Genomic DNA, 12,585 nt, shown 5'->3' on the forward strand with positions numbered 1-12,585 from the left:
TTAACAAGTAAAGCAAACTGTAGAAGAATGAGGATCTGAACATTAATATCAGAACAATTTAAAAATCATGAATGACTTAATGAAAAACAACAACCTGTTACAAACTGTAATTTGAAGACAGATGTAATTCCTTATATTAGTTGACACAGATTTTAACCAGTATGTGGTCCGTCTGGTCCATTCTCGTGAATGGGATGTGTCAGGAACAGTTTGAGGGACTCCTCAAATTTGTAATTATCGTCCACTCGGACTAAAAGATAAACTGATTGCAGTTTCATGTCTATCCAAAATATTGTCATTTTATAATTTTATCCTCTTCGACATTTTTGTGACATTGTCAAAACTAGCATATGAATTCTTGAATGGCCAAAAGCCTGTTTTGTGAGGTCAAAGTGAACTTGAACTTTGACATCCAAATTCTAAATCAGTTCTTCTTGAGTTCAAGTGGATGTTTGTGGCAAATTTTGAAGAAATTCCCCTGAAGGTCTTCCTGTTATATTGTGTTCATGAGAATCTACCAGATGGACAACCTCAGTTGTCACATACATGGGCTGGTATAATGTTTATTTATAATAATTGTATCAAAATGTCTGCCACACTTTGAGTGACATACTTAAACCTGAAAGAGGATTTTTGTTTGGCCTATAAACACAACACTGACTAACTCTAACTCTAACTCCAACACAACCTAACCTGTATCATTGGTTACAGAGCAAAATTAGCATTTATTTGTAATTATGTTTCATGTCAGCCTCCTTTTAGCTCCGGTCTGCTAGCTTTGGAGAAATATTTAGTTTTTTAGCAGTAAAGTATATGTTCACCAGCTGGTCACTAACTCTGCTAATTAATGCTGGACAAAAGATGACTGTCTGCTCATCAAATTTGTTCACTGAAAACTGAAAACAAATGAGTTGACTTATAAACTTTTAGAAGCACCGTAGACCTGAAGGGACCTGCAGAGTTGAGTGATAATTCTCTGGTTTATCATTATGAGTGACCCCTTGCACATTACACATAATCATATGATGCATTGTCATTATATCATTAAATATTGATAAGGAAATCTTTGAATTTGTAATTTAACATGAATGAGACAGAGATTCTAAATTCTGGACATGTGATGAAACAAAGCAGGTTAAATCACACAATTCTACCATTGTATTCAAGAAAGTATTGTTTTGAAAGTCATTACAGAAGTGGCACTGGGACAATTTGAACCACACAAACCTTTATTTAATTCTAGAGGTGATGTCCATCCATGTGTTTGAAAGGTTACAACGGCGCACAGTGCTAGAGGGTCTCTGTCTGTGACCCAGTCCCTCCAGAGTGCACTGGCCTCGCCTCGTCCTCCTGTCCTTTATAACAATAGGAAGGGTAATGGCCTCCCCAAGGCCTCCTCATTCAGCCTGATTGCACTGCCAGCATCAGGCCAGCCATGCCATAAAACAATTAGCTCCATTTATCAACCTTACATCCGCTATATACAGGAGGGGGAAGTAAAGGTAGGAAACAGAGGTGGAGAGAGAGGGGACCAGTTGGGCAGAAGAAATGTGGAACCGGAGGAGAGTTCAATGAGAAAGGCAAGCATCAGTTCTCATTCCATGTGTTGATTGTTTCTAGCTGTTTAATTCAGCCTCAAAATGTCATTATGTCTGCTTTGAGAAAAAAAGAATTTAAATGTTTTCGAGGCCTGATTGGATTATCCTCCAAAGTGTGCCAGAGAAACAAGCTTTCACCTCTTGAATAATCAAGATTTGAAGAAAACCTGATTCAGCATTAACAGCTCATTTATCCCTCAAAATAAAACCATTTCAAAGACTGGAGCTCCGCTGCTGGAGCTCCACGAAATTAAAATTGTAAAACCTGACAAGCAAATGACGAACTGAAACATCAGTGAAATGCAGAAAATGTATGCCCAAAAGCATCTCAGCAGGATCAAACAGCAGGGTTGAATTCACTTCTTCTTCGAACATATCCTTTTTATATTTTATTACTACTACTACTTCTATTTATTATTAATGTAGCACTGTGTAATACATAAACATGTCAGCAATTCATTTTCCAATACAGACTAAATATCATTAAAATCCCCCTCTAAGCTTTGATGACTTCGTTCAGTGTCCGTGGCCAAGTGCAAGAAGGTTGAGAAAGCTCACATGGCTGATGGCTCTCAATATCATCATCATTAGTTGAGGTCAAACGATGATCAGAGGCTCCGCACACACCGTGGCAACACCTTTATGCTCGAATAACAATTATGCTCTAATAGCCGCAGAGTAAGTGTAAATAAAAATAAACATGTCACCAAAGACGAATAGCAGCCTGAGCCGTGCACCTTTTCACGGGGCCCCCCTGAGAGATGTACGATGCAGCTGCAAAAAACGGAGGCATAGTTTTTATTTCCCTTTTCTTTCATTCATCTTGTGTAATAGATTGTACCTGTAGTTTCTCTGAGCAATTGTCTGGTTCACCCCAACATTTGTCATGTGTAGTGCATCTCTATTAAATAGCGACTGTACAACAGGAAGGATGTTCTACTAAGCGAAATGCAGGTACTTGCTCATAATTAAATAAAATAACAAACCTGAATGTCTTTCTGTTTAGTTCCTTTTTAAGAGGTCCAGTGTTTTAAAAACAGAGGTCTATGTGAATTGAAATTGACCTCACTACCAACACATGTATTATTAGAAAGCTGACTCTTCTCCACACATTTACGTCATGTTAACACGTGGATGATGGTAATTATCCCACAGCAGAAATAGCAGCTCATTATGAGAGTCATAAGAGGGCAAAAGGTCTCTCGAAACACTGCCAGTTTCCATACCCTCATAATCCTTAGCTCATCGTTGATGTCAGCAGGAAAGCAGTATATCTCTGGCCTTAAATCATGCCCTCTACTCTTGAATGTCTTTAATTATGTCCTGATTGTCCTGTCCTCGGTTCAGAGTATTCGTGTGTTTAATTTCCTGCTGGCATATTGCCTTCCCTTTTGGATATATTATTCATTAAGCCTCTCCACTTCTCAGTATTTCTAGGAGCAGCAAGGCTGCTGCTACAGGATGACTGCTGATGTCGATCCATCGGCTCGACCATTAAGGACGGCTTAAAACCATAATTCCGAGAGATATTACTCTCGGGTTCAAATATCAAAATTTAGATAAGAGCCCGCTTGAGTCGGCTCCCGTGGGGGATGAGGTATGAAGTTCTAAATGCCTGCCGTCCGGTGTTTTTATTTTCATTAGTCGTGACTTCAATGTGTTCCCAGAGCAAATAACACCAGCAGAAAAGAAAACGGGGGTTGCGAGAGAGGCGAGAGTTTTAAAATAGTTTTAAAAGAGCAAAATATGAAGCATTGTCCACGATTTCACATATGAGTCAGCCTAAAGTAGAACTGACTATTCATCTCGTCCTTGTGCCCAATAGTCTGTCTACAGTGGCACAAGTCCACATTCATCACTTTTGTGCTTTGGTGATGAGTCAAAGTAGAACTAGAGCAGCCTATCTGCTGACGTCACTCTCTTACATGGTTTTGCTGTTGGTGTGTGAATATCAACAGTTTTTCTTCTTCCATTTTCTTTTCAACAACGCTGCAGAGGCATCTCTCGCCGCTCCAAGAACCAATCAAGTGTGGCAACTGGCCACCCACTAAAGTGACAAGCACAGAATGAAAAACACTGTCGACCATGACATAAAGAGTTAGGTGCCACACGTCAACAGGTTGTCGTATCGCTGCGCTGCGGACCGTGAGCACTTGAGTGAAATGGGCAGAGAGGCTCTCCACTATGAGATGAGTGGAGGAGACGGTGTTGCCTCTGATATGGTTGGGTGGCTAAAGCGGAAGCTCGTGGGTCAATATGCCTGCCCAATTTTACAGTTGATGTGCGTTCGGTCGCCATAGATGCTGGTGGCCACCGCTATTCTCCAAATAGTGTGTCGCTTGAGTGGCACTCGAAGCCACAGAATGTGGCGGAATGTAGGCGCTGGAGTAAGTGTTGCGTTTGTTTTTTTTCTCTGGTTTTGGTCCCTATCCTTTATCGTTATCGCCCAGGAATTCATTCAGCCATCATAGCAACATGACTTGACAAAGGAATTCTGTTGTAATGTCTCGCTGTGACAGGTTTATAGATGAAAAATGGGATCAAGAAAATTAGGAATATCCAGACCCAGAGTGTGAAAAGTCTAGAGAGAGGCAACACCATTGAAAAAAAAACACTGATCATAACTTGCTAAGATTAATTATTTTGCTTCTATAACACTCATTTGATTATATGTTAATTTAAATATCTAGGCATAATTTGCTTTACCGCTGGTGGTCTTCGAAGATTTACTAAAATGTAATTCTATTTTATATCTAGCCAGGAGCTTCTCGCTCTCTCTCTCTCTCTCTCTCTCTGTTTGTCTGTGTGTGGATGTCGTTGATTACAGGAGTAGGATCAGGTGTGCGTGTCGTGGCAAGCTGCTGATCATCTTCAACCAACCCTGCTTTAAAGATTGGACTTCAATCAGTTCATAGATGCTGCTCCTGAGCCTACAGAGTCCCTTAAATGTACTCTCTTGCAAATTATTGTCTCTTGTGCCAAAAAAAATCCTGAACAGACTCCTGCCTCTGTCCGTCTCCTGTTTGCACACTCTGGACAAAAGTATCTGGACTCACTGTGCTCTCTTTCCTGCTCACTTCTGAGCCTTATTCTCAGTCCTCTGGCTCACGGTTCTGTGCCTGCACTCCCAATGACCTAGAGACCCTCTTGCCCTCCTTTTATGTATGTATTGTTAATCCATTTTTCAATTGCAGCAGCTCACTGTTCTGTGTTTCTGAAATTCGGTTTAGTAAGATTACTTTGCCCCAACAAATATTGTGGCATCCCCTTTGGCTTTAGGTCCATTATGAAGTAAATGTGGAGCCAAAAATTCAGAAAGCACTGTAAAATAATAAGACCTGCCATGTGATGATCAGTAACCTATAGCGCTTACAAAACCTGCTGCATATCTTGTTGGCGCCAGAATCTTATCTGAAATGTGCTGAAATAATAATTGGGACAAATTGTAAAAATGAACCTGAGCCCACACAGCAGGGACTTTGAAGACATCAGCATTATGTCTCATAATGTTCCTTTTACTGCAACCGGACTTGCAGATGGGACTCAAGATGGTTCTGTTGCTTTTGTTTTAAACTTGCAATCTGACGAGTATGATTAGTAGCCACTAATCTGAAACATGTGGGTATGAATTTTGGATGGAATTCAGTTGATTCATAATAAAATGTCAGACTTTACCTACTTCATTCAGTGGATATTATTTTGAATTACAAATATCATGCATGCTCCAGTCTGCAAAACAATGCATTCATTAACTTGCACACACCAGCACACTTTAACAGACTGATTTAATTTCTCTCTGGTTGAATCTGAATTGAGGCCATTTTTACAAATAAAGAAATCATCATCACGATTAATTTTACTGGGCTTTAGCTTAAGGCAGTGTGGTAGATTGGCAGCAAAAGAAAAACCCACAAGACGGAGGATTCTGATGGTGACAAATGTGCAAGTAAAAATCATCAGGCCTATTATCGCTGCGTCTGTATTGAATTTGTTGGCTTCATGGGCCATCAGTGTAAGCAGTGATTCTCACAATAAGTGTATGTTGGGTCATGGTGAATTCCTCTTATTTACCCACAAGATCAAAGTACCATTGCATGCTGCAGAGTAGCAGTGAACCAAGCCAGGCAGGAAAATACATACTGTGGGCTTTTGAATTTCTTAAAATCCTCTGTAAGCTATGATCTTGAATTTTGCGGCAATGTGAAATACACACAACTCAATTTCTGGAGAAGAGACATGCTACATTATACCATGCAGCATCCTAAATTATATTAAATAGGCTGAAATGCTCTATTAGGTACTAAGTATGCATGGTTTATAACAACCAAACATGAAACCATACCTACAATGTTGGCTCTTTTTGTTTAAAACACTCGTGATAAATACCTGATTTCAACATTGGATGTGACATCAGATCTAAGCATTTAAGCAAAACTTTTAAATTTTGGGACATTTTCGAGAATGTTATCGATCTTTTCTGGCTCAGACGCTTTCGTATTCCGAACCGTGTGCAGGCAAGAATATTGAGAAAGGCTGGGACCCCATCTAGGGATGCACTAGGGATGGGGTGAAAAAAAAACATTTGTTCATCGTCCTTTATCTTTTCAATAACTTCATGATTGTAATTCTTACCCATAAAGCAAAGAAAAGTGAAATGAATCAGACAAAAGTGTGCAGACAAAAATTGACTGCGCATCTGTTGTACCCCAATGACACGTGACATCTCCTTGGTGCAGGCAATCCTGGCTGTACGGGTTGAAGCTAATGAGGTAGTGGGCATTTCAAAGTTGCATTACTTCAAAGAATGTTTTGTGGTGATTGGCTGCAAACAAAACTACATATATATAAATGCTGAATACAGGATTCTCAATGAGCTTACCATGTGTAAGGACGTTTGTAATGTTCCAGTGCTTCGGGTCAGTGATGTTGACTAGCCCTGGAAGTCCTGGCACCTGCCCCACGAGTGCCCTGTGGATGACAGCGAATGCTCGGAGAGGCCAGATAGAAATCCAGTACACAGTGCAAGGCCTACTTTTTGTCCACTACTTTGTAGTGCCAACTTATTGTCACACAATCAGGGGTCAGTGTTTCCTTTGTTCTCTCTCTCTCTCACACCAAACTCCCGGCCGCCTACAGAGGCTGCAGCTCTGTTAGCGGAAGCCCTGGTGACATCAGCTGGTATTTTTTGCCCACCCCGAGGCGCCCTCAGGTCGCCCTGCAATCTTTCACATTCCTGCAGGTTTGACATCTTCTTATATAAAGGCAATACATCAAGGAAAGGAATTCCTGTCCAGTAAAAAGTTGGGCAGAGTGATGAAGTGAAATACAAGATGTTGTTGAAAGTGAAAGGACATCTAATGCAACAGATGAGGAAATCTTTCCATTTGTTCTGAGTAGACTTACCGAAGGGTCAGTCTGAAATGGAATATAAACCCAGTTCTAAAGAGTATATTTTGCCAGACCATCATGTCATTGTAATATATTCATATATACAGTATTGTAGCTAGACATAGGAATTTCCTTTGATGAAATAAACTTAATTGCTGTAGTGAGTTATTTAGTGTTTTCATTGAGGAGGGAGAAAGGGCACATTTTCCATATCATCTCTGGAGTCGTTAAACCTTAACAGACAGAACGATTCTATTCCATTCACAACACTTAGAAATCCAGAAATGTACCAAAAATTAAATTGCTCAAAACTTTGAAATGCTTGACAGTGATTGAGCTGGCTTAAATGTGCTTACACGGCACATTTGGTAATTTGCACACCTACCTGCTCTTCAGAGCAGTACAATTACAGAGTGTCTCGGGGGGCGTTAGTGGCCCGGCTGCACCCAACCGCTTCCCTTTCCCAGTGCCCTGCTCGGCAACCGAGATGCTACCGTGAAATGGCTGTTAATTCCGTCTGCTATCTGTCCCGCACAGAGCCTGTTTTAAGCCTTCGTATGAATCTTATGCCTGCCGAAAAAATATAAGGAATAAGGAAATCAGAAAGTGAGAAAAAAGAAAAGCGAGAGTGAGCCGCTAAAAATGAAAACATCAAACAAGTTTGAAATGCAAAATAGCATTCCCCCCCCCGTCAATGAGATTTAATGAATATTCCACCTTCTGGCACCAGCCACAGAGCAACAAACAGAAGGAAGAAATAACAACGCGGAAAGAACTGATAAAATACCATCACGGCTAAGAAAGAGTTCGTCAGTAATGCTGCATGTTTGACTTCTCTCCCTTTGCCAACGCTGCTTTTGTTTCAAGGTTTCATCAGGATTCGTGTAGATTCACTCGTGAACATAGTCCTGCTAGATCCACCTTGATCATTGCAAAGCTGTCTTGAATCTTATGACACTGAACGCAACTTTGATGTTGCCATTATCAGAAGACTGTTCTTCTTTTAACTGTATTTCTTGGGAACCGAGGCACACTGTCTATCCTGCTGAACATTCTGAGTGATTGGTCAGCTGTAGAGGGGCTGCGATTGAAGCCTTGGCCTGACATGTTGGCTTTCTGCAGCACCATGCATATCAACACACTGATATGATGGACATTGCCACCTGTCGTAACTTATTAGTCCGTCTCCTGAAACTCTTCACGACACTTTCGTGGGTTTTGGGTGCAAAGTACTCTGACTTTCTCTGGAATTTGGGTCTTGGTAGCATTTTACATTCTTCTCCTCACTTTTGAGCCAGATAGGAAGCGCATCAAATGATGCAAATGAAAAGATGTCTGCGCACGCAGGGTGGACAAAGTAAAGGAAACAGCCATCAGTCCTGTGATTATCGATATTTGGATTCTATCATCATGCTGTTGTTTTGTTGTCGGCCTTAATATTCACATCACCTGTTACTTTCTGTGCATCTACTTAATTGTTAGTATTGTCACTCACTTGCTCAGCTGGAAGTGAATGAAAACGAGGCATCAAAATGAGCAAAGTAAGAACGGCCATTCCCTCGATGATGTTCCGTAAAAGATGATTAGCAAGTTGATTGTATGAATAATGTATTCCGTCGATGTGCAGTATTTAAATGAAGTCAGGGACCAGGGGGAACATTAACCGAGCTTCCTCTTCTATTGTTGCCCAAATCACAAGGTCACAGGTCAAGACACTTCAATACACAGTGTTCCATTTTAGTTAGCTCATAGTGGTGAATAGGAAAAAAAATAAAATAAATACTGGAGGGAAATGATAAGGGTGAACGAAAAATCTTTTTTTTCTAGTATTGTGCAGATAACTATAATGAATGGGTGTCTCTATCTCACACATTCTGGTCCGATTCATTTTAAATGCATTGCAGAATAAGCTTTTAGACTGGAGACTGATCACCTGTATCTGTACTGCTCAGTGGGCACAAGTCAATGATGCGGAGGGGAGAAGCTCCCCTCCGCATCATCTCTAGTTTAAACTGCCGGGCAACATAATACACCTTAATTAAGTTTAATATTGTCTGACAAAACAGTTTACCACCTTTTTATCTTCATGTTGAGCATGATTCCCTGATAATAATTGATGTTTTTTTGCCAATTGTAAATATAAAAGCATTCTGCGTTTGTTTTAGCTCATTTAGCTTGAAATTATTAACAAGTTCCCAAAACATACCTCTGAGGACGAAGGATGACAAGAGACTTTGAATGGTACTCTTACATGCAGCATGACAACAGCAGATGAGGGCCACCATGACAGCAGCTAGGGGAAACTACAGCACTTTGTTTCCCTCTACTGGCCATCAGTGCAACCACCATCTGCACGAGACAACTTGATATTTGCATATCGGTGTACATGTTTGGGCACACACTCGATGTGTGCATGTGTTAGTGTGGAGCAGGAAAGAAATGCTGCCGCAGATGAAGAATAAGAGAGACAGAGGGACATAAATTGAATAGTAGCAGAGAGGGGAGGGGTAGAGACAACAGCAAAGGGAAAGAAGCAAATGGTTTGTAAATGTTGTAGTCACCAGCAGTTCATCTCAGCGGGTGATGGATGTTTGGCATTCGCCTTAAATAGAGCTGTTGTCAGCAGAGCGCAAGGGCTCAGTGCAATGGATCAATTGCGACAGAAATCAGCTGCTGCTAGGTCACATTATCTAGGTAAGATTAAAAAAGGGCATCCACTTCAGTCCTCTTGCCTGTTTTCCAGCATGCAAACCATTGTCAGCTTGGGATGTGTTTTCCCAAGGCGATGCTACAGTGCAGCTTTGAAGGCTTGCTATGAAGCTCCTGCAGGGCTGTCAACTTTTATGGGTCCGTTTTGATGTTAATTGATAGGTTGATAGAGACAGACCAAAAGATAGAATACCACGTCCTGCTGAGGACTCTGACATGCAAATTTCGCTTGAAGGAAGTGTTTATGTGTGAACCCTTTTCTCTCTATTTTTTTCCTTACAGCTCAGATAAGAGCATGTGCATTCCCATCATAAACACACCCTTGCACGAACATATACACACAAAACAGAGCTGCAGACAAACGCACAACCCAAATGCGGTGCGTGGATGCTGGAGTGAATGTGTGAGGCCAACGTCACACAGTCTCATTCCTTTATTCCCATAATGAATGAATGAATGAATGAATTTTATTTATATAGCGCTTTTCACAGACAATAGTATCACAAAGTGCTTAACAGAGCAGACATTTAAAAGCATAAAAAACACAATGTGACCCTAGGGTCAATACATTATATACACAGAGAAAAGTAAAAAATAAAAATAAAATAAAAAATAAAATAAAATAAAAATGTGAAACATATTTTAAGAGCAGGTCTAGGACATGGGTTTACTTTTACACAAACGCCAGCCTAAACAGGTGGGTTTTGAGCTGGCTTTTAAAAGTATCCACAGTATCTGCGAGGCGCAGAGTTGCAGGCAGAGCATTCCAGAGCCTCGGGGCCACTGCCTCAAAGGCTCGGTCACCACGTGTCTTAAATCGTGTGCGTGGGACTGACAGAAGACCTAGAGCATTTGACCTGAGAGTGTGGGCGGGTGAATAGGGGCGAAGTAGATCAGCTACATAAGCGGGAGCCTGACCGTGAAGTGCTCTGTAAGTGATGGTGAGAATTTTAAAGTGTATCCTAGATGCTACAGGAAGCCAGTGGAGAGATCGGAGTACGGGGGTGATGTGAGACCGTTGATTTGTCCTGGTGAGTAATCTGGCGGCAGCATTTTGGATGACCTGCAGACGGTTAAGAGCAGATGCACTGAGTGATGTAAAAAGTGAGTTGCAGTAGTTAATGCGTGAAGAGATAAATGTGTGTATGATCATCTCTAATTCAGGTGTTGATACTACAGATCTCAGTTTACTGATATTTCTTAGATGGAAGAAACATGACCTGGACAGCTGCTTAACATGAGGGTCAAACGACATGGATCGATCAAAGAAAATCCCAAGATTGCGCAGGTTGCAATGGGCAGCAGAGGAGAGTGGACTAATAATCTGCCTGATCATGGGGACAAACTCCTCTGGAGCAATAAATAGGACCTCCGTCTTAGAGTCATTGAGTTGCAAGCAGTTTTCTGCCGTCCAGTCTCTGATGGCATTGACACAGTCCAGGAGCCTAGTTAATGTGAATGCCTCGCTGGGTTTGAATGACAGATGGAGTTGGATGTCGTCTGCATATAAGTGATAGGACACATTATAGCTTTCTATAATCGGCCCCAAAGGTAACAGATAAAGGGAAAATAACAGAGGCCCCAGAACCGAGCCCTGCGGTACACCACAAGACAGTGGAGAGGTAACAGACACAAAATCACCCACAGAGACATTGAAACTTCTGTCATTGAGGTAAGATGTAAACCAGTCTAACGCTATGCCAGATATGCCCACCCAATCACGTAGCCTCTTAATCAGGATGTTATGGTCAACAGTGTCAAATGCAGAACTGAGGTCCAGAGCAGTCACCTGCATCAGAACACATGAGAATGTCATTTGAAACCCTCAGGATCAATAGGTCCTCACAACGGATATTGTCAATATCAAGACCCAGAGAGAACACAAGGTGTGACCACCCCTGTGAGTGGCGCCAGAAACATGTTGCGTGAAATTAAAAGATTCAGTAATATTGAGAAACTCAGCAGCAATACAGTCTGTGGTATCATTGATATGCAGATTAAAATCACCAACCAGAAGCACTTTGTCTAGCTTGATAATAGAGGTCAGAAAGTCTGTGAACTCTGATAAAAACTGACCAGCAGGACCTGGAGGTCGGTAAATTAAAAAACAGAAAAACTGCTTTAGTCGGCCCACTGCAAAAGGCAGTAGATTGACATTGCACAGTGAAAAGAACAGGAGTTGTGGTCGGAATGGTTAATAGAACTGTTCATTTGCCTTTAGCTCTGATGACCACAAGCCTGTACCTAATGTTAATCAAGTTGCAAAAGCCTGTGTTCAGACCCCTCATCGATTTGAAGAATCACTGCTGTCTCTGCGAACAATGTAGATTGCCAATGCTCCGTCAAAACTTTGCAACATTGCATTTTCAACTTTTGCCAGACACTCTACGGTTCGATAATCCTTAAAACTCATGGATCTGTCACTCAAACTGGACTTCCTGGATTTTATGTCATGTTCTGTTGGTACCTGAAGCAACACCGTCCCACTCTCAATATTTTAACACAAGGTTGTCCTCAGCATAAACAGTGTTACACCTAACCGTTTGCCCAAATGTATGATTAGCTGCCTATGAAATTGAACATAATGGACAGGTAAACATGACATGGACCTATTAGTGCAGTTGTCAAAAAAGTACAGGTAGAAGAGTAGTAAATCTCCACACTGTTAGTGCACATAGTGAGAGAGTCTAATTTCATAAAATGCTGCCTTTACCCTTTAGTGTCTAAGCATTTGCCATAGCACAGAAATTCTACTGTTATTTTGCGACCTGATTAAGTTATCATATACTCTCTTCCTTTTTGGTATTTTTTTTTTAAAGTCGCTGTGTCATCACACTAAATAGAACAGCATAGTGTGCTCTGTTGCGCTAGGTAGCTCAATGTGAACGGA

This window comes from Melanostigma gelatinosum, assembly GCF_949748355.1.
Source record: "Melanostigma gelatinosum genome assembly, chromosome: 1".
Lineage (NCBI taxonomy): Eukaryota > Metazoa > Chordata > Actinopteri > Perciformes > Zoarcidae > Melanostigma > Melanostigma gelatinosum.